General features: G+C 41.7%; 1 pseudogene; it reads right to left on the minus strand.

Moving 5' to 3' along the window:
• Positions 1 to 6249: 6249 nt before the first annotated feature.
• Positions 6250 to 7924, minus strand: LOC112932280 (keratin, type II cytoskeletal 8 pseudogene; annotated as a pseudogene).
• Positions 7925 to 24218: the final 16294 nt, after the last annotated feature.

A 24218-nucleotide genomic window follows, 5' to 3' on the forward strand; every position in this document is an offset into this window, starting at 1 on the left:
GTGGTCAGACTTCCTACATGTCTGACTTGTGGCTAGCCTATTGGCTTCCTGGTCCTCAAGTATAGTTAATGGGTTGGCTTCTTGAACTTGTTGCTAAAGATTTTTGGTTACAGCCCTACTTTTATATATGGTCTGGCCGCTGTCCATTTGAATATTCAGTCTCTCATAATTGCAGGTTGATGTTTCATCTTTGGGAGAACCAGCCAGAAAAAAGTTATCTCTTGGGTTATCTGTGTTCTGAACCCATTTTGAGATACCCAGATGACAGATGCCCATTAAACATCCTTTCAGCGTATGGTGTGGGGAGGCAGAGTGGGAAGTGAAGATCAAGATCCAGGGCTCAAGAATATCACATTTATTTATTAATTATTATTTTTTAAGATTTTATTTATTTATTTATTCATAAGAGACACAGAAAGAGAGTAGCAGAGACACAGGCAGAGAGAGAAGCAGGCTCCATGCAGGGAGCCCAATATGGGACTGGATCCTTATCCCAGGATCATGCCCTGAGCCAAAGGGAGATGCGCTGAATTGCTGAGACACCCAGGTGTCCCAACATCAAATTTATACATACAGGTTCTGATCACAGGCAAAATAATAAGCAAAAATTGAGAACGTTTGTCTGCAGTAGAAGAAGACACAGGTACAAATGGTATTTTCAAATATTAGAAGGCTCTGTGAAGAAGTTTCCAGTATATTTCCCAGAGATAAGTTAGCAGAAATAATGAGGAGGTAAATTGAGTGCAAATGGAAGGTATTTCCAAATGTTAGATCTTCTTGACAATGCCATGAAATACATTCCGAAGAAAGAGGATTCTCTCCATTGGTAGGCTCTGGCAGACATGGTCATCTACAAAGATTGCTGTGGAGGAGGTCATGCAGAGGACAAAGGGTCCCTGATCCTGGGATTATTGTATGGATCTAAAAGCTAAGGCAAGTCTTACCATTCTCAATAAGTAATGAATAGAATTGAGGGAAGAGTGGCAATTAGGTGGCAATGTGCAGTAAGTGACCAATAAATTACTGAATCATAAATGGCAAGAGAGAAAATTGGGGAAATATATCTAATAAGAAGCAAGGTAAAAAAGAGGAGGTAGCAAGTAGAGTCATAGAGAGACAAAGAGATGACAGGGAGAGAGGAAGAATAAATGAAGACGAATAAATTGTGTGAAAGAGAAAAAAGACACACCTGGAATTCAATATAAGAAAAGTCAGTGGTTGCATGGAGCAAAACACCAGGTGCTTTTTCCTCTGAGTGCCAGGTGCTTGGTTACCTCTCACATATAAAGGACAGTGGAAATTCGAGTAGATGATTATGCATCCTTGATTCGTAAGCCTGGGTGTTCATGTTGCATTTATGTGGATTTCCAGGGGGATGCAATTGAAGAACTCTAGAGACAATCATCATGGGGAATTTATAAGCTACAGAATTAAGTTTTGCATTGAATTACTACCATTCTGCCAACCAACTGTCATCAAGAATTTTATTTTTTCTGCCTTTACATTCCCTAATTACTCATTATTCTCCGAGATTAGTTGAAAGAATAAATGCACATCTTAGGCATCCGATTTCAGGATGCAACCTGGATAGGATAGCAGTCTTGTTTGAGCAAAATGGAAGGCAAGAGAAGTCCTAATATTTACTGTGTGTCGGGCCAGGCACTGTGCCAGACATTTTATAAACAAACATTGCTTCATTTAATCCTCTCAAAACCTCCTAGAAGAGTATTATCATCCCACTTAAGTAAGGAAAATGAGTTTCAGTGTGACTTAGTAACTTACAGAGATAACTTAGCTAGTAATGGGCAGAGTCAAAATTTAAAGTCAGATTTATATGACTCTAAACCCATAAGCAACAAAACCACAAATAAACAATACATATCTATACACACCTTAACTAATAATCAAGAAAAATTAAAGTATGATAAATTAATGAAGTCCAGTATATAAATTTCAGTTTTGTATTTCACTGATAAGGAGATGAGAACAATTATTATTATTCTTTTAAAAATTTTCTCTATTTATTCATTAGACAGAGACAGAGACTCGAGCAGACTCCACACAGGGAGCCCGACATGGGACTCAGTCCCGGGTCTCCAGGATCAGGCCTTGGGCCGAAGGTGGCGCTAAACCGCTAAGCCACCAGGGCTACCTGAGAACAATTATTTTTAATCACAACTTGATCATTTATTCTGATACTGCTAACAACCGGCAAACCGTGATAAAGCATTTTACAGATTTTTTGTAGCAATGTGTAGGTTACTGAGAATCTCATATGGCATAATATTCCATTGAGACACTCTTTGTGTTTTCTAATTTACAGATTTCTAATTTACATCTCTTCCCATTGGAAGAGATGATCTGCTTATTGCTAAGGAGAGTTGACATCTTTTGGTATGTGTCAGGGTGAAAAAGTCACACCTAGCCAGAGTTGACTCTCTGAATAAGTGATATAATAACAACAGCCTTTGTTGTAGAAAACACGGGTCCAGCAGGAAAATAAACTAGACTGCCCCAGAATGTTCTCCAACACTTTGGTGAGGGAAATGGCCCTACTGCTGTGTGGTGGTGATTAAAGCTATTCACCAAACATACTTGATTCTCCGTCTGGCTAGTAGGGCAACCAGGCCCTGTGGAGTCACGTGTGGTCATATGACTTGTCTGACCAAGGAAATATGAATGGAAGAACACGCTTTAAGTGCCAGGGTGGGATCTGCATTACTCTCTTCCTTCTTTGATTCTGAACAATACATTTCAAGACAGTGGCTTCTGAAGCAACTTACATCCTAAGGAAGACTGTGCATAGCAGAGCCCTCAGCTGGCCTGCAGTGGACATAAGAGATGGATGGGTGAGAGATAAATATATTGAAATAAGCTAAAAATCAGTAACAGAATACTTCCATTTGTTTGCCAAGGAAGTTGTGAAGTTCATAAGCAATCATGGCATTTTACAGATGCAAGAACCAATCAGGTTCCGTTACAAAAAGAAACTGCCCAAAGACACACAGTCAACATCCCGATTCCTAACCTGTTCTTTCCCTTTCTCCCTCCTCCTCTTCCTCCTCCTCCTTCTTCTTTTTTAGAGAGGCAGAGAGAGATCGAGGGAGAGGCAGAGGGAGAGAAAAAATCTTATGCAGGCTCCATGCTCAGGGCTGAGCCTGACATGGGCCTTGATTTCATTATGATCATGATCATGACCTGAGCCACAATCAAGTCAGATGCTCAATAGACTCAAACACACAAGTGTCCCATCTCTTCTTCTTTTAAATAAAAAATCATATATATATATATATATATGATTCTTCTTTTGTCCCGCATTGTCCTTCTGGTTTATTTTTTATTCTTACAGAGGTACAGAATTAGTTTTTTTTTTTTTTCCAAAAAATATCTATAGGCAATAAACTTTTAAAGCCTTCTCTGTATTTTTTAAATTGTCTTTATTTTGCCTTCACAAGTTAAGAAAAAGTTTATCTGAACAAGGGGTAGTGGAAAGGGAGGTGGGTGGGGGGTTGGGGTGACTGGGTGATGGGCACTGAGGTGGGCACTTGACGGGATGAGCTCTGGGTGATATGCTATATGTTGGCAAATTGAACTCCAATTTAAAAAAAAAAGAAAAAAGAAAAAGTTTATCTGGGTTTACAATCATTTTCCTTTAGCACTTTGAAGATAATATACTTGATTGCCTTCTGGAAGTTATCCCTGCAGATGAGAATTATGCTATTAATTTGAATTATTCAGTAATTTTGAATTCATCAATTATTCCTAACCTGATTTTTCTCTGTGGAGAATTTCCGTATTTTCTCTTTGACCTTGATAATCTGAAATTTCAATTATGCTAAGTGTAGAATGTTAAAAGATACTTAACAGGTCTTTTTCATTTGAAATCCATGTCTTTCCTAATTTCTGGGAAAAAAACATTAAATAATGGATTAATGAAAGGATTAAACTCTTCTTATTTCTTGGGATATTACCTTTTCACTTATTGTCTCTCTTGGACACTGCCATCTGATGTAAGTTTGAATGTCTCATTCTGCTCTCCCTCCAAAATTCTTTTTAAATTTCCATTCATTTTACTTCCATTTTGGGTTACGGCCCGAGAGATTCCTTTAGTCTATATTCCACTTAGCCAAGTCCCTTTCCACTTTGTCACCTTTATTGATTAACACATCTATTTTTATTAACTTTCTATTTCAGTTACCATACATTTTTCCTTGGTTCCTTCCTTGGTCCATTGTTATTTTATAACCTCCCGTTTGTATTCTATGTAAATTGTGTTTTCTCTTTAAATATTTTGTTCATACTTTAAGTCTTTTTATGTTTCCCTAATTATTTCTATTTCTATGAATGCCAAACATCCCAGTTATGTCTCTGGATTTTCCTTCCATATATGTTTTAGTTTGGAGTTGTGACTTTATCTTAAGCATGGCAGTCTTTCAAGGGCCCTGTACTCTGGAGGTTGCCCTATAATTTTGCCCAACAATGGGCTTACAATTGTGATTTCATGATTATCTTTACCAAGATCCTATAGGGCTCTGGAGTTCAAATCAGTTTTTCCACTGGGTTTTCTCAAGAGTATTTTACTCATAGTCTAGGGCCAGAATCTGCTCATCTAGGTGAATTTTCAAGGTGCTCAGGTCTACATAGCTTGTTCACTCCTACAACTTGCTAGTTTGGACTATCCAACTGGTAATGCTTCTATTTATTTCTGATTGCTCTGGGGACTTCTCAGATCCTATTGCAATAGACCTTAAGTTGCAGACAGGAATCCCAGTGAACAGAATTGGTAGGCAGTAGAAACTGAGAAAAGAAGTCATGTTCTACAACGAAGAGCTAACATCATGGGGCAGGACTTCAGGGAAATACCATACTTAGAGCTAATTTTTCAGGCAACAGCATTGGTGTTTTTAAGTTGAATAACACCCAAAGTGGTGAAAATTGGATATGTCAATCAGTGTAGCAATGTGACTATAGTCATTACACAATATTCTGACACTAGAGTAAGGAAGAGAAAAAAAGATAGTGGTAGACACTTGTTCAGATCATCAACTTTGACATAGCCTGGGTATATCCCACATCTACTTCATTCCAGGTATACTCAGCCTTAGAGGGCTATTACAACAACCAGACGTAATTAAATAAACTAATACATGTACACTGTTAGAATGGAGGATTATGGGAAACTTTCAGTGGCAAAGGTCACAAACCCGATCTGATCTGGGTTCATTTAACTGAAAAATCTAGGGCAATGGTAGCATCAAGTGTGATCTGGATATTGTCAAGAATTTGTCTGTCTATTCCTGAGTTCCATTTAGTTCTGTGTGTCTTTCTCAAGGAGACTGTTCTCAAAAGTGATGAAGGACAATTCCATGGTGGATATTTTATCCAGCCAGCACAGGTGTTTTGTAGATAACACCCAAAAAAGCACTGAGGATGACTCCCAGTTAGCCCAAACTAGAGCATGTGGCAACCCTGAAACCATGAATGATGTTATGTGGTTAGGCCTGGCTCATGAGCTCATGCCCAAGAGTTTCAGATAGGACCTCAGGTGAGTGAGTAGACCCCACCTGAAGTAAATAGAATCAGGACAAGGGAGGGGTTCTGAGGCTCTGTTATCAGAGAGAAAGGAGAATAGATGCCAGGCAGGTGAAAAAACTAAATGTTTGCTATCACCTATGACGGGTACATAATACATGTCCATAAAATTTGAAATATTACTATTATTCTGTCATTAACATTACTATTAATTGAATCAAACATGCTTGACATAATATGTTTCTGCTTTTATCTCATTTCTCCTGAATTCTCCAGAATTTGTCTGCAGCTGACTTTATAACCACAAGTTCTGACCCATTTATGCTTGAGACACAAGTTTTTGAAGCATGATATAGTCTAATGAGGAGATTTGGCACTAATTTAGGATTTCTAGGCCAAAGGGTAATCCTGGATCTCTCATGTACAAGCTGGAGCAAGTTATAAACCACATTTATCCTTTGCTTTCCCATTTGGAAAATGAGGCCAGTGGTAACTATCTTACAGAGTTGTTCAAAGTTTTAGAAATAGTACATGATAAATTCCTAGCACTGTGTTTGCTCATATAACACTGTAAAATAATAATGCTTTTAGACCATTTAGCCTAATTCCTGATACAAGACTGGTGCTTAATAAATAGCAATTATTGTGGTTGGCATTCCATAATTAGAGGTTATCACTATTCTTTTTTTTTGGGGGGGGGGGGGACTGGCAGTGGCTTTATTTGGGAAAAGACACTTGAATTGGCTTTCGGTTGGGGGCATGGACAAGAAGGGGTACCCAGGACAGTAGACTCCCCCTAAGGGTAGGCTGGGGACCGGGGCTGAGCCTTAGGTGGGTCTCTTGTACGCAAGGCCCCCCTGCACAGCTCCTTCCCCCAAAGGCTTCATGGGGCCCCAAGAGCAAGGAGGCTGGGAGGGCCCGCGCTGGCTGTTCACCTGGGCAGGACGTCAGAGACTCAGACACCAGTTTCCCATCACGAGCCTCGATCTTCTTCACAACCACGGCCTTGGAGGAGCTGCTGCGGCTGAAGGAACCCAGAGCCAAAGCCGGACTGGAAGGGGCTTGGCCGCAGTTGGGGCCGGGGCTCGTGAGGCCCCCGTAGGCCAAGGCCAGGCCCCCGGAGTGGCCCCTGGTCGTCTTCCTGTGGATGCTCGCGTTCTGCATCCCAGACCGCAGACCCCAGCCGGCTCTCCTCGACCTCGGGCAGCGGGCGGTGGCGGTCCCGACGTCCAGGGCAGCCTGACCTTCAGGAGCTCCCGGGACTGGCGCAGCTGCCGGGCCATGTCCTGCTGGTCCCGCTGCGGGGCGGCCTCCGGCTCCGGCCTGGCCCGGCCACCTGGCACTGGCGTCCTTGATGGCCAGGTCAGGTCCCCGCGCGGCTCGGCGTGGGCGATGGCAGGCTCCAGGGCAGCCCTCTGGTGTTTGAGGGCCTCGATCCCAGCCTGGAGGCTGCTGATGCTCCGGTTCATCTCGGAAATCTCAGTCTGCGTGCGGGGAGGTCAGCCCGGTGCTTCCCGGCCAGGGTCTGCAGCTCCTCGCACTTGATCAGGTGCATGGTCTCGGCCTCCCCCGGCTGCGGTGGGCGATGTCCTCGCCCTGGCCTTGACCTCGGCGGTGATGCCGTCCAGGTCCAGGGAGCGGCCGTGTCCGAGATCTGGGACTGCAGCTCCTGGGCCTCCTCTTCCTACAGCTGCCCTAAGGAGTTGATCTCGCCGGTCAGCCCTTCCAGGCCCGACTCCAGTTCTATCTTGTGCACGTAAGTAAGCTTCATCCACATCCTTCTTGATGAGGACAAATTCATTCTCCATGTCTCCACGCAATTTGATCTCATCCTCCTATTTATTCCTGAAGTCCTCCAGGAGCCCCTGCAGGTTGCCAAGCTCCACTTCCAGCTTCAGCTTCTCCTGCCCGGGGGTGTCCAGCTGCCTCCGCACGTTGTTGATGTAGCTCTCAGACATGTTGTCTATGTTGCTCCCAGCAGTTTTCTGCTGCTGCAGGAGGCCCCACTTGGTCTCCAGGATCTTGTTCTGCTGCTCCAGGTGTCTGACCTTGTCGATGAAGGGGGCAAACTTGTTGAGGCTCTTGATCTGCTCCTTCTCCTGGGTGCACCGCCTGGATGTTGGGGTCCACCTCCAGCTTCGGGGGGCTCAGCAGGCTCTGGTTCACTGAGAGGGCCGTGATGCCCCCCATGGCCGCGGGGCCCGCTGTAGCCCCCGACCACACTCATGCTGCTGTTCAGGCCACCCCGGAAGCTGCCGCCTCTGCTGCCCACTCCAGAGAAGGCGGAGGAGCTGATGCGGGAGCTGGGCCCGCTCGTGTAGGAGCAGCTGCTGAAGACCCAGGGGCTGGAGGTGGACACCTTATAGGACTTCTGGGTCACCCTGATGGACATGGTGGAGGCTGGAGTGGAGGCAAGGAGGCCAAACCTGACAGAGGTTCCAGAAGGAGCGGGAGGAGCTGCTTCTAGGTGGAGGTTATCGCTATTCTTATTTAACCTTAGACCATGACCTTGTAGGCCCAGAATTAAGAGTTAAGTCACAAGGCTACTATATTGCTCACAGTAGTCTGGTTATTAATGGTCTGGCTGCCAATCAGACAGGAGAACTACTAGGCAAGACCTGGTCACTTTTCATGGCCACTCGCCTCGCCTAGTCTGTGCTCTCCCGGGCCTATGAGCTCCATCTATCTTGGAGTCCATGCCAAAATTTGAGCCAATTTCCTAGTCAAAGTATTTATTACCCAATATTGTAATGGCTTGTTTTCTCTCCCACTAGCCTGAAATCTTCATCAGGCAGGGTGATTTTCCCAGCACTTAGCGTGATATCTGGCAAACAACAAATGACATTTGCTGAATGATTGAATGGCTCAATCAATGAATTAATAAGTGATTCTTGAGTGTGACCAGGAGCAAGATTTTCCACCACTGGTGCCATTTTTGATCTCCAACAGTTGGATCTGCCAACAGTTATCCAAATCCTACCTGATTTCACAGCAGCCTTTGGATACCGGGTATCCTGTGGTTGTATCCCTTGGCTCTTATCTGATCTGTGTGGGGAGGTGAGTTTGGGCAGGGTTCACTGTCTTCCTCCCTGGACTGAGGGATGTGTTCTACATCAAATTAACAGCAGTACGTGCGTGTCTGTTGTGTATAGGCTTTATTTGTTTTAGAAACCACTTTGGAAAAAAACCTTTCCACTGTAATTTTCAATACCACAGGAATTTGACACTGTGCCAAAAATATTAAACACAATTAGAGTAGCTCTTACGTGTTTAGTATTGTGCCAAGAACATTTTTTTTCTCAAAGGTATTTTGACTAGAGTACCCTTCTGCATAAAACTAATTGACATCAAAATTATGTCTGATGTACATAAAACCATTTACATTATTAATTCCTCATTAAGACCTTCTTGTAGAGTGGGCTTAGGATCAATGATTCTGAATGTAACTTATGAATAATTCATATATGAATTAAGGAAGTTTCCAGCAAGTTAAAAGATAAGATTAAATGATGTTTTAGAAAGGATAGTTACTCCAGTGGAGTCTAGAAATTTGAAGTATTTTCTTTTAAATGTCATTAATTATATCTATATATGCTATTTGCAGCTGGTTTCAACCATGATTATCCCAAATCATTAAGTATAGCTTTGGAAATTTTATAAATTCACAACAAATTTGTTCTATATTTCCATGTACTAATGTGACCTGGATTTAAATGTCTTATTTATGCGTTAATTTTACTGTTATTCCATTTTATATTTGTGGACTTAGTTTTGCCTCAACTCTTTGTAGAAAATGCTCATTCCCATACATGCAACTAAGATTAGGAATTGTAGACTGAGAAACATGGTCAAGGGCCAGTGAAATATTATTGTGCCATATCAGTAATATCTGTACCCTGTCAAGGAGTTTTACTGCTGCACATGTTCTGGAGGTGGTATAAGAACGCTTGCTATCTACCCTACAAATAACTTACCTGGTCAAGATACCAGGCACAGGTCTGATTTGGTTCACGTGGATTTGTTGAAAGAGAGGCAGCGCCTTTAAACAGGGCAGGCAAAGCTGTAACATTTGCAGATGGTCAGAGAAGAAAGCCGGGCTGCACTTCCTGAGCAAACCCACCCCTCTGCCTCAGTAACTGTGGACATCCTCCACTCTGTTCTTTCCCCAGATGAGAATGCTGACTGCGTCTCAGCCTGGCATGGGGTATCCATCTGCTGATCTCCATACCTCCCTAATGCAGGTCCTGTGCCTGGTGCTTCACAGTGAACTAGGTGATTGCAAACACCTGCAGTGCTTTTCATCTGCTTTCATCTTCACTGACTCCTGAAGGGATGGGTATAGATACTGTTCCCAAAACATACCTGAAATTGATCTTTGAATCTAAAATTTCAGAAAGAAAAAATTCTGAGATCCAGTATTAGAGAGTTGAACCCATATGGTTTTCCTTAACAATTACATTGAAGCATTTATGTGCTAAAGAGTTGTGCACAGCTATGCAGACGTGTGTGCGTGTGTGTCACGAACATTACATAGGCATAAACACATTACTATTATAGATGTGCTTTGTTATAGGGTTCCTTGGACTTTGGTGAAACGACCCTTTTAAAAATTTAATGAACTGGACTCTCTGGGCAGAAAGTGTTTTATTTACAGAAAATTTGGCCTGTGGGAATTCACAGAATCCTTGACACTGAGAAATGAAATAATCATTATATGAATATATATACTATTATATATTCAGTGTCCCCAGAGGAAAATATACTCATCAGATTAAACACCAAGGTATATGCCCAAAATGTCCTCTCCTACTGCTTTCCAATTAATAGTCTCTGTTGTGATTGTATGAAGTGGATTGTTAGTGGTGAGGTGCAAACAGGAGAGGGAATTTAAATTTGTTGCACCATGGAGAGACATTTGGATTATACAAAATTTTGAAAAAGCTCACTTGTGAGCTGAATTTGAAGCCTTTCATTCCCCAAATGCATGTTGGCAGGCATCACGATGTCAAAAAATCCACGATTCAAAAAAAAAAAAAATTCTGATTAGACTCTTCTATTCAAACAGGCCTCTCACTTTACTCCTTTAGCCTAGACCCAGAGAGACCACAGTCCCTGAGGGGACTTCTGTAGAAAGAGCATCCTTGGGCCAACAGCTTGGCTGGTGGGTAGAAAGACCAGGGAGTTGCAAAAGGGACCTTTCTACCTGATTTCCTAATCCTTCTATTGGAGACAATGCTTCAAGAAACTCACATTCAAGTGTGCATCTGAGATTTACATATGATTTTTGAAAATTTGGTTTCTTCACCTATCTGGGTGGAAGATACAAGGTTTTCTGTTATGCATATGGGTCCAGCCCCTGACTCATTAATGGCATTGCGGACCCTCCGATAGCCAGTGGGCAGCAAAGCAAACCTGTTGACTTTCCAACACAGAAGACAGTACTAATGCCTTAGTGGAAACAGCAGATCAGAAGATCAGCAATTTTTTTTTTTTTTTTAGATTTTATTTATTCATGAGAGACACAGAGAGAGAGGCAGAGACATAGGCAGAGGGAGAAGCAGGCTCTGCGTGGGGAACCTAATGTGGGACTATATCCCAGGGTCTTGGGATCACAGCCTGAGCTAGGAGCAGACACTCAACCATTGAGCCACCCAGGTGCCCCAGAAGATCAGCCTTTAAACTGATTTCCTGTTACCTCCCGACTCTGAAGCAGCTCTGACACAAAAATGGCTAGAATGGAAGCTTTCTGACATACAGCTAACTCCATGTCTAAAGCTGTTACCTATTTTCTTTTTTTTTTTTTTAGGATTTTATTTATTTATTCATGAGAGACACACAGAGAGAGAAGAAGAGACACAGGCAGAGGGAGAAGCAGGCTCCATGCAGGGAGCCCGACGTGGGACTTGACCCTAGGTCTCCAGGATCAGGCCCTGTGCTGAAGGTGGCACTAAACTGCTGAGCCACCGGGGCTGCCCTGTCACCTCTTTTCTTCACCAAAAATTAGGTGCATTTTAATTTTCCATCAGATACACTAATATGTTTTTGTCCTACAGCTTGTGAGAGGATACTAATCAGTTGATGGGGGAAAAAAAAAAGAGTAGCTTGGAAGCCTAAAACTTAACACGCATTTAAAAGGAGGTATCTGGTAAATGAAGAAAATTTCCTAAGCTGTGAGTTCCTTTTCATGGCAAAGTGAAATAAAGGATGTTCCCATTCCTAAATATATATGGATGCCATCGGACTATGAATGTGACTCTGTTTTACAGTAGTTTCTTCTAGAGAAAACTCATAATGGAATTCAAATTCCACTCTTCCACTTGCCCCTAGGAGGATATTTGTCTGCATACCTGTTCAATTCTCATGGAAAATGTGTGACTCACTGTTGCAGTGCATGATGGAAAATGAAGACAGCCATTTCCCTTTTAAAAGAGGGCACCATGATAGTCAAGTGCCAAATTATTTTATGTCTTGTTTTCCAATCTCTGCAATAAGTATGCAAGATACACGCTCTACCTAATGATGTCCTTGCCTTGGAATGTCACATAACTTAACCATGGCCTGGGAGTTTCTGCAGCATTTAATAGGGAATAGCTAATTTCACATGGCTTGCCCTGTTTTGCTTCCATTTGGTTTTCTCTTTTCATCTTCAATTCCATGTGAAATTGAGTTGATTTTTAATTTTTCCTACCAAGGTTTACATCTTCCACTTTCAGACATTGGGGTTGATAATTTCATTTGATCAAGCAGTTCCCAACTTCTAAATGTTCCAAATCATCTGTTATAAACTGGTGTTTTGGAATTTAAAATGCATTTCCACGGAGAAATAGGCAATCAAATGGTGCTTATTTTCTTAAACCTACACAGATTAACCTGTTAATGTGCGAGAAAGCATAGTGCTATATTAAGGTGCCAAAGAAACTAAGTTTTCAATTGTTTCTGGAGAAAAATTTTTTCTAATTCTAGCTGCAGAATCACACTCTGTCCCCTCAGCTCTTGTGGCATTAGGAGTTGGGACCCCTGACTCCCACCACCTCTGTGACACTGGTGGCAGTTGTCAAGGGAGGAAGCTGGGCAGGTCTGTACAGTGGACATAGATCTCCAGAGAATTAGGTCAGGGTATTGGTGACAGTCAAGCTGGGAGGCTATATTAGGACAGGAGTGGGCTATGGTAGGAGCACATGGGTTTGCCACTCCTTTCTTCTTCTTGCCACTGCAGCCCATTTTTGTCCCATGAGGAGGGTCTCTGGGAAGGCAGGGAGAGTCCCAAGTCCAGAACAGGTTAGCATTTTCCTAACATCCTCTGCCCTGGCCTTTCCGACAACTAACTTTTGTCAGCAGTGTTGCTGTCCTAGGCGGAGAGCTATTCAGAGCTAGAATACATTAAAATGCTTTAAAATCAAATGTTCTATCAACTCTTTAGGCTTGGCCTTCAGTCTCAGGCTGTGCATACCTTAGCTGCTGGAAGATTATCAACAGCTACTTGCTTGAACAAGCATTTTGATTTCAAAAGGCATATAAAGAATGAAAACCCTGGATACCAAAAAGCCATATTGCAAAAATAAGTCAAATGTGGGGATGGGGAATCAAATTGTGAATTAGATTATAGAATATCCCAAGGAGTTTACATCCCTAGTAACCTACTCCTTTCCTAGGGAGCAAACTTGGGTTTTTTTTTTTTAAGTTTTTATTTTGGAATAATTTTGATTTGCAGAAAGGTTGCAAAAATAGCACAGAGCTGGGGCACCTGGGTGGCTCAGTGGTTGAGCATCTGCCTTTGGCTCAGGTCATGATCCCAGGGCCCCAGGATCAAGTTCCGCATCGGGCTGCCTGCATGGAGCCTGCTTCTCCCTCTGCCTATGTCTCTGCCTCTCTCTGTGTCTCTTGCGAATAAATAAATAAAATCTTTAAAAAATAAATAACACAGAGCTTCAGAATACCCCTCACCTGGGTCCCCCATTGTCAATACCTAACATCTTCATGACGTATTTGTCAAAGCTAAGCATGTGACATCAATACGCTTCTATCAGGAAAACTTTCATCAGGTTTTCCATGATCTGCTTCAGGGTACAGCATTGCATTTAGTCCTCACATCTGCTGAGCTTCCTTGGGTGTGTGACAGGGTCTCAGGTTTTTCCTTGTCTTTTGGGACCTTCACAGTCTTAAGGAGAGCTGGTCAGGGATCCAGACAATCTGGTCTGTCCTGAGGTTTTCCTCATGATGAGACTGATACTCTGGGTTTCAGACGAGTACCACAAAGCTGAAGTCCCATTCTTGTCACTTTTATCAGGGAGTCCATGACATTCATGTGACATCCCTGGCGATGGGAACCTACACTTGGCTAAGCAAGTATTCCCAGGTCTGTCTCCTGTAAGGTTACCCCTTTCCCCTTCCCTACTCTATTATTTGGAAACAAGTCACTATGTCCAACCTATCCAGGAGGATGGAGATGGGGGAATTAAGCTCCATTTCCTGGAATGGGGGGTCGTATTTGGAATTCTTCTATAAGGAAAAGATATCTCTTCTCTCCATTCTTTGTATATGCAGTCATTTATTTATATCAGTATAGATTCATGTTTATTTCACACTTGGGGTTATAAGGGAGTGTAATTTAAGGGTTTTCCGACACAACTCCCATCCTCTGAACTGATGCCTTGAAGTCGGAGTGGGAATCTCAGCATGCCTGCGGAAGGTTCCACAGTGAGGCACTGATGAAACGGTGATTAGTGGAGACTTAGTCACAGCCTTCCCTTCAGACACCTTTACCTCCAGCCCACACAGCCACTGCTTTTATTACTTGGTGCTGTGTTGGCTGCTGGCCACCGCCTCAGTCAGCTAATGAACAGAGTTCTATTACTCACCAAGACATGCTCTGCTCTTATCTCTGTTTCCTAAGGGAGCCTGGGCGCATGCCTAATAAAAAAAAAAAAAAAAAAAAAAAAAAAAGCAAGCTCCTTGCTTTCCTTCTTATTGAGAGATGAAGCACAGTACCCTTAGCTTGTATTCTGTGGATAGCAGGGAATTTGACAAATGTTCTGTCCTCAAGTCCAGAAATATGTGTTATCCAAAAAACACTGTTGAATGATGACCAAAGTGTCCTACTGAGCATTAGAAAATTTTTAAATGAATTTCATTAAAATAAAATTAAAAGGACATAGATTTGTTTGTATTTAAGTCATCTTTGTCTTTTTTTTTTTCAATTTAAAAGGTTTTCATTTTATAACTTGAACTTTAGAACAACTTTAGAATGTTGGCACATACTAAAAAATTGTATTTAGTGCTGGCAATAAGAGGCATTTATTAAGCACTAAGCTCTCAGAGCCTGCCCTGTTAGTGTCTATTGTGTCAGTCAGAGCATACTGCTTTATAGGCAGAACCTAAGATGGGGCAGGGAATGGTTGTGCTTATGTGATAGAATTCAGCTGAACAAAAAGCTTTTCTGTTTTCCTGTGGAAATTTATCCAGAGTCTCTAAGGACTTTCTCTATGTTCAAGCACCTTGCACGAGTAATGGAGGAGAGGACAGGCTGCAAGTGCCTCCCCTCTGCAGATGGGGAGAGAACAACCAGGACACCCTCCCATTGCCCTACCGTCTTCCTTCCTCCACTGTCCCGGCTCCAGGTCCACAGCCCCTTACAGGTTCCAGGCAAGAGCTGCCCTGCGACCTGGATGGATCTGGTCTGAATCCTGCCCACCTCTTATGGTAGTAGAGTTTGGGCAAGCTACTTGAGCCTTTGGAAGCGTTAGCTGCTCTATCTGTATCATAGGCATAATAGTACCCTTCTAATGGGAGCTTTTGTGGTGATTAAATGACATGATATTCAGTGCTTTGCTGAGGGCTTGGGACATAGTAAGTGCTAAATAAATGGCAGCTCGGATTAGTTTGGAAGAAACCCCAGGCTTCAGGCAGTCCCTAGGTATTGGTAAATAATGTTCTTGGGTGTCTGTAGCTTGTAAAGGAGGGGTAAAATGGAGAGCTGGTAAGCCTACAGATTTGGGGAAAGAGAAAGAGAGCACAACACAAGGAAGAAAGAGAATGCTTAGGGCTGGCCTTAGTTTCAAGGACTCCCGGGAAGCTGTCAGTTTAATTTCGGTTAAAACAAGATAAAAAAATGAATATTAATGAATATATAATAATCAACTCAAACTGATCATATTAACCTTTATACCAAGACAGCATAAAACATAACTTACAATATTTTTGCAAAGGGACAAATGCCCAGAGTCCACAGAAATCATAGTATAGCCATGGAGAGAGCCAGAGATGTGGAAACTGCCTTAAAGAAAGGTATTTTGGGAGAAACAAAGATAGTTAAAGAGGATGTTTCACACATAGCATAATAGAACTGCTAAAAGTATCTAATCTGAATCTAATTATGAGAGAAGAATCAGACAAATCCAAAGGAGCATTCTACAAAACAATGGGCCTGAGTTCTTCAAAAATATCGACAACATGCACACCCGTATTCATTGCAACATTATTCAAAATAACCATGATATGGAAATAACCTGTGTGTCCATCGACAGGATGGATAAAGGGCCTGTGATATATATACAATGGAATATTATTCAACCACAAGAACTAAGAATATCCATCTATTTGCAACTGCATGGATGGACTTCGAGGATATTATCCTAAGTGAGGTAAGTTAGAAAAAGACAAATACTGTATGACACCACTTATATGTAGAATCTAGAAAAGCAAAGTACACAGAAACAGAGTACAGCACTGATTACCAGGGGTAGGGGCTGGAGGAAATGGGGAAATACTAACCAAAGAATACAAACTTCCAGTTATAAAATGAATAAGTTCTGGGGATGTAATGTACAGTACGGTGACTATAGTTAATAATACTGTATTATAGAATTGAAAATTGCTAAGCAAGTAGATTTTAAATGTTTTCATCACAAACAAGAGAGGGTAATTGTGTGACATAATGTAGGTGTCAGCAATACTATGGTGGTAATCATTTTGCGGTCTCCAAATGTATGAAGTCAACATCTTGTGTATATAAATTTACATGATGTTGTATTTCAATGATATCTAAGTTAAGCTGGGAAAAGATCAGCAACAGGAACTACTTAATAGAGAAGACTAAAGAAACATGACGCGGAAACTCCTTGTTGGACAGAAGAAAAGTTTTTGTAAAAATGGAGGAATTTGAACATGGCACATATCCTAGCTAATAATACTGTATCAGTGTAATTTCCTGAGGGAGACAATTGTACAGCCTGTAGTATGTAGAAGGACATTCTTATTCTTAGGAGAAATATCCTGACAAATTTGGACATGAAATAATACAATGTCTGGAATTAACTAATGATCAACAAGACAAAGATATTGGTGAATCTAGATGATGGATGTAAGGGTTTTTATCACGTTAAACTTTCTTATAACTTTTCTATAGGTTTGAATTCTAGAAATAAAAGGTTGGGAAAATAAAATGAGAAGATTTGGACTAGAAAAAAACAAATAATTTTAGAGATGTCCAGAGTGTCATGAGAGGTAATATAGCTCAAGAAAGCTACAGTGACCATTGACTTTACCCTTCAGTGCTTTTGGAGCAGAATCCAGCTTCCAACTTTTAGAGCATTCATTAGCTTTCAAGCGAGAGCAGGGTACTTTACAAGGCCCCTTGTTCATTTGGGTTATAGCCATAGTGAGCTTTATGCCCGAAGCAGGGTAGATACTAAGTAAGTGAGGCACATGGACCATTTATTTTCCAGGATAGACAGGGCCTGAATGCTGTGTTGAGAGTGACATTTTTTGTTTCTTGAAGAATTGCTTCAGAGAGACTCCTGAAATATGGGTGAAGATGCTTCCTGGACCTGGGGAAAGATAAAATGAAACCTTTTGGGGCTTTAGAAGGAGATGTGCTAGATGATAAATTTCTACATGATATAAAGAGGCAGAAGTACTTCCTGAAAGGATCTGAGTGATGCTCTCTGAGATTCAAAGTCAGACGGCCTATAGGGCTCATTAGGGAGGCCCTGTAGTAACAGATACCAGGACAGCCAGAGGGTCACATGCTTTTGTTTTGTTTTGTTTTTTTGAGAGAGAGAGAGAAAGAGAGAGCAGGCAAGCAAGTGAAGCAAGTGTATCTGTGAGAGCTGGGAGAGAGGGATAGAGGGAGAAGGAGAGAGAATCCCAAGCAGGCTCCACACTCAGCATAGAGCCTGGTATGGGGCTTGATCTCACGACCCTGAGATCGTGACCTGAGCTGAAATCAATAGTCTGATGCTTGGGACACCTGGATGGCTAGGCAGTTGAGTGTCTGCCTTTGGCTCAGGGCATGATCCCTGGGTCCTGGGATCAAGTCTCACATCGGGCTCCCCACAGGGAGCCTGCTTCTCCCTCTGTCTGTATCTCTACCTCTCTCTGTGTGTCTCTCATGAATAAATGAATTTTACAAAAAATATTTGAAAAAAAAAATAGAATCTGACACTCAACTAACTGAGCCACCCAGGTGCCTGTGGCCACGTGCTTAAAATGGCAGAGAGCAACTGAGCTCTGGTTCAGGGTCAGGGCCTTCAGAATTTGATAATAAGGGTTGGTTTCAGAATAGCCTAAGACTGAGTCTCCTGCACCCGAAGGTCTAACGACCCTGGTATGATATGGTCACTTGGAGAGCTGATGCTGGGCACCTACAGAGGCAGAGATCTAAGTGTGAGTCAACACTGACAACTACGTAGAGCATCCCGACAGGGGACACGTTTTTTTTTTTTGCAAGACCACACGCCACCCTGTGGCAGTAAGAAGCAGCAGAGAATCAGAGGCCTGCCTTTAGAGGCAGGATTGTTATCTGTCCATCCTCACCTCCAACAAACCAGTTATCAACTCCCAGGGCTTTTTTTTTTTTTCTTGACAGTTTGAGTGTATTAGAGTTGGAAAGGCCTCTGGAAGGATTCTATGTTTTCCACTAACAGTTCAGAGGATTTGAACAATAACCCGTGGAAGTAAGAGGTAATGGCATCTCTGTCCCCTGAGCCAGCGAAGTAGTTCATAGGCATTACTTGTCATGCTAATATTCAAAATGGCATGACTTTTGGAAATTACCATCCTTCTTTCCTCAAGAGCTGCATTTGCTTTTTTGTCTGACCCCTGAAGCATCTTTTTAGCAGGTCCTAATCCAGTTTTTCTAACTCTGTGGATGAAGTAGACACAGTTGTGAATAAATCTTCAGTATCACTTGCAGATTGCAATCAGAAAACATAGATATATAATAGGAATACTGGGACCAAGAATCAACCTGATATAAGCCAAGGATAAATATTCTCATAAAAAGGGAAAGAATTGATATTGTTTCCAGGAGCAAAGCAGATCAGCATCTTAGATCAACTTAACTCATCTTCACTAGCTCTGGATAATTCGTGTACCTCTGGTAATTTATGGGACTCTGATGACAAACATATAGGAGGACTCTGCTTTTCTATTCAAGAAATGTCCTAGTCTCTGGGATAATTAACAGTGATTTTAAGGGTCTGGTTGAAAACTGGGGGCAGTGGGGCTGCCAGCAGGAATGAGACATGCCCAGTTAGCGAGCTTGTCACCTCATTTTCAATTTTAGTTGGATAATTCAAATTTTTGCAAAGTTCATTCTCATGATGAGCTGAAGTCTGCTTCCTTCAAGTGGACAAAGGCCTTCTCAGGACCAATGTAGCAGGAATCTCCTTACTGTTCCAAATATTTGCAGCCCACTGTCATATATATGATAATAATCTCCCCACCCCGTATGATTTCAAAGCTTCATCCCCTGAAGTTTGTTTCACTTTCCTTTCCATTAGCCTGGTCCTATATTCTATTTTTTTTTTTTTAAGATTTTATTTATGTATTTTAGAGAGAGAGTGAGAGCATGAGCAGAGGGAGGGGGCAGAGGGAGAATGAGAGAATCTCAGGCAGACTGCCTGCTGAGGATGGAGCCTGATGCAGAGCCCCGATCTTCTGACCCTGAGATCATGACATGAGCTGAAATCAAGAGTCAGATGCTTAACCGACTGAGCCCCAGGCCGTAGACTCTAAGACACCCAATAGAGGGAATCTAAGCAGTACTAGTTCAGGATGCTATCAGCTCAGCCATGGCTTATATGTTGACCTTGTGCAAGGTAAATACCTTAACAGTGATGAGAAGTCTCAGGATCACCTGGCCACAGGCAATGAAAAAGAAGGAGCTCAAGTTCTAGGGCCAAGTTCCACAGCACATTTGAGACCTCCAGAAAATATTCTTAGGTCTTTAATTACATTATAAATCATACATTATAAATTTACAAATAAATTTTAATTACATTAAAAGTTACATTATTATTACGTTATAAATATATCCAACTGTCAAGATTTTACTCTATAATAAAATCAGTAAGTACTATACCTTTGGCACTTAAGATTTACTGTGAAATGTTGTAAACAAAAAGCATGCTAATGGAAAACATAATTTCTCTACATTCACTACTTCTGGCACCAGTGTGAGGGTTTCTGTACCAAACAAGCCTCCAATTCTCAGTGGACATCAACTGGGTGTCCTACAGTTCAATTACAGCAATGACTACCTGGAGGTGGCATAGACCACTCGGGTGAAGAGGGCTCAGTGTCACTAGACCACAGTTGACTTCAGATAATAATTACAAGTCCCAGGTTGTCACCTGTACTTCTGACCGCTGGCTATAAATCAGGGCTTCCGGCGACCTCTTCTCAGGTTGAATCATTTGCTGGAATGATTCACAGAACACAGGTTAACAGTTTGCTTACTACTACTGATTTATTATAAAAAATGTTTTAAAGGATAAAAATGAAGAGCCAGATGAAGAGATATATCTAGTATGATCTGGAAGGGTCCAAGTAAACACAGGAGCTTCTGTTCCAGAGTAGATTTGGGGTGCGCCAACCTCCCAGCCCATGGATGTGTTCTTTTTTTTATATATGTATATTTTTAAATCGGAGTTCGATTTGCCAAAATATGGTATAACACCCAGTGCTCATCCTGTCAAGTGCCCTCCTCAGTGCCCATCACCCAGTCACCCCATTCCCCACCAACCCATGTGTTCTTGAACAACAATCCATAATATCTCTGAACCCCTTTGGTTAGAGTTTTTATGAAGGTTCCATTACATAGATTGATGAAATCACTGCCCATTGGTGCCTGAACTCAATCTCCAGCCCCTCTTCCCTCCTGGAGGTTGTGAGTGGAGGGAGGTAGGACCAAAAGTTCCAGCCCTCTGCTCACATGGTTGGCTCCCCAGGCAACCAGCCCCCAAGCTTAGGAGTTTCTTAAGAGCCACTTCATTAACATAAACTCAAATGTGGTTGAGGAGGGGTTGATATGAGTAACGAAATGTGCTTCTTTCATCTTTATTGTTCAATTTCTGAGCTGTATCAGGAACTGGGGTCAAACCCAAATATTGTAACAAAAGATGTTCCCATCTCTGTTAGCACTTAGGAAATTACAAGGGCTTTGTGGGCTCTGCCAGGATCCTGGGGTTGCAGACGAAAATATATGTATTTCTTATTATATCACAATAGCACATGCAGCTAACATATAACTCTTTGAAAATAATAATAAACAGGCACTCGTATCTACCCTCAAGCTTAGGATATAGAACAGAGTCAGTACTTTGATGTTCTCTGTGTACTATGTCATAATTATTTCCCAGCCTCCCCCAGAGGCAATTGCTATCCCAAACGTAGTTTTTAATTAACTTTCCTTTTCTGACATTTTTGCCACATATGTGTGTATGAATCCAGAAACAATAGTTGAATTTTTCTTTTTCAAAATCCATATAAATGGGAATCTTAATACCCTATGTGTTCTTACACGAATTTCTCTCCTTTCTTTAACATAATATTTTTAGATCCATTCACATGGATGCTTGTATCTGGCTACATCTGGTGCATTTTCAATACAACTGTTTATATCAGTTTAACTTCTTCCTTGTATCCAGTTTTTTGCTATTATGCATAATGCTGTGAACACTTACATCTGTGTTCTGTTAGGTAAGTGCAAGAGTTTTTCTAAGGAGGGAAACTGGGAGTGGAGTTGCCCGTAATTGTGTGTTTTTATGTTCAACTTTACTAAGTAGTATCCAAAGGCTTTCCAAAAAACATCGTATCGGTTTGCAGTCTAAAGGCAGAGCTTAAACGTTCCTATCAGCTGTGGGGCACCTGATAGGGTGGATACCAGGCTTTGAGAGGCAGTGAAAGAATTCACCAGAGGCAGAGTAAAGGAGATAGAAATTTATTAAATACACCTCAAGGGAGCAGTGGGAGGGACAGTAAGAGACTGCCTGGTGATACCTGGGTGGCTCAGCGGTTGAGCCTCTGCCTTTGGCCCAGGGCGTGATTCCAGTCCCAGGATAAGTCCCACATCGGGCTCCCTGCATGGAGCCTGCTTCTCCCTCTGCCTGTGTCTCTGCCTCTCTGTGTGTGTGTCTCTCATGAATAAATAAATAAAATCTAAAAAAAAAAAAAAAAAATAGACTGCAAGGTAGCAGTGGTGGTGGTGGGGCTGTAGTTAAGGGGGAAGGTGAGGAGATAGGAGAACATGTAGAATTTTTCTTTTTTGGTAACTGTGCCCGGGTGTAGTAAGCCAGCAAGGACTTATGGATATTTTGAGGGTGGGGCGTCTAAGAGGTGTGTTTGCCTTCAGTGGGGCTGGGGGGCTGGGAAGGCCATGGGTCCTCCTACCTTACTCAGGTGTCCATTGCTCAGGCTGGTTGCCTAAAAGCGGCCTCTACGTTAGCTACAACCTTGCCAAACATCCACGTTTTCAATCTGGACCCCATGGCTGATGTAAAATGGTGTGCCTGCCAGTGTGGTTTCAATTTGGTTACTAATGAGTCTGAGCATCTGTTGATGGGCCTTTTTTGTTTTGTCCTCGGTGAAATGCCTGTTTGTGTGCATTATTTAACTTTCAATTGGATTGTTGTTTTGCATTGATTTTTAGGAGTTCTTCATCCATTCTGGATATCAATCTTTCAACAATCACGTCTTAAAAATACCTTTTTTGTTGTTGTTGTTGTTCCAGTTTGTGGCTTATTTCTTGATTCTTGTTAATATGGCTTTTAATAAATGATCTTAATTCAGAGATTCTTGAGTTTACTAATATTTTCCCTAGAATGTGCATTGCCTTCTTTAAAAGAAACTCTAAAATCCAGATCATTGAGAAATCCTCTTCAATTCTCTTAATACATAACCACCACCTAAGTACCATTTATTGAATACTGTATTCCTTCTTTCCTGAACTGTCACTGCAGCTCTAGAGGTAGTTTTTGAATGTAGGTGAGGTCTGGAGCCCAAGGCCAGGAAAAAAATTCTTGAGACGTCTTTGGTGCAGAAAGATGATTCTATTAAAGCATGGGGGCAGGACCTGTGGGCAGAAAGAGCTGATGCCCTGGGGTTGTGAGGGGTGACTGGTATAAATATATATATTGTATAACAAATATAAATTATATAATAAATAAATATACATTATATATTTATATATAAATTATATAATATATAATATATATAACATATATTTATTTATTTGGGTGTTGAGGGACATAAAGGAAGGTTTTTAAAAGAACTTTTGAATGTTAAAGAGGACCTACAAGACTTTGAAGGCCTTGCCATTGTCAAGTCAATGTTGTTCCCCCCCACTCCCACCCTACCCCGACCCCAGTAAAGCATTAACATTAAGATAGTTGGGAGTTTCCTTCTGGAAGTTAGCTTATTGATAAGAATGCTTTTTTTCTGGTGAATCACTAAGACATTTATAAACTGAGTCCCCATGTTTTGCTGGACTGTGATCTCCATTAGTTAACCATTTGTTTTCCCTTCCCTCAGCTTTAGGGCAGCCAGGAGTGCCGAGGAAATGTCACACACGTCCAACCTGGGACTGAGGGTGGGAGTTTGTGGGATGTCAGCTTGTGCTTTGTCCTCAGCTTGCCTTCTGTTCCCTCAGCAGCTCAATATATATGCACTTCTATCTTCCAGACTTTATCATTTTATGTTGGCCAGTTTACATAGCCCTGCGCCAGAATCATACTGTCTTGATCATGTTACTGATTTCTAGGGAGCCAAATCCTCTCTCTACCCCAGCTACTGCCTTAGACTTCTTATTAAAGAATATGTTGGCTATATGGGGTTCTCTGCTCTTCCATAAAATTGAATCAGTTTTTCAACTTCCATGCAAAACCCTACTGGGATTATGCTTGGAAATTTCATTGATTCAATTAATCAGTTTGGTGAGAATTAACATCCTTACTGTACTGAGACTCCCTATCAACGAGTATGTCTTTCAAGAAAGTTATATACCTTTTTTTTGCATAAAGGATTTGAGCATCTTTTGCTTGATTTATTACAATATATCAATCCTTTGATGTTTTAAAATCTGATATCTTTTTCACTGTTGCATTTTCTAGGTGTTTTTGATCTTTATCTTTGAGAGTTCCTGTGCTATACGTGCCGAGTAGTTCCCAGTGAGAAATTTTGTATTCTGCTGGCACCTGGGAGCACCATCGAACTAGAGTTACTTTAAATTAGATTTTCAGTTAGGGGACTTTCAGGCCACATAAGCAATTGGGATTCTGACTGCATATCATGCATGTCTGGCTTATGATTAAGGGACTTCTCTATCTCTCTCCAGAGTCCCAAGGCAGGCATGTGGCATATCTGATCAGACCCCTTTCCACGCTTAGGTCCTAGGCTTCCTCTGGAAC

This window comes from Vulpes vulpes, chromosome 13 (genome assembly GCF_048418805.1).
Source record: "Vulpes vulpes isolate BD-2025 chromosome 13, VulVul3, whole genome shotgun sequence".
Classification (NCBI taxonomy): domain Eukaryota; kingdom Metazoa; phylum Chordata; class Mammalia; order Carnivora; family Canidae; genus Vulpes; species Vulpes vulpes.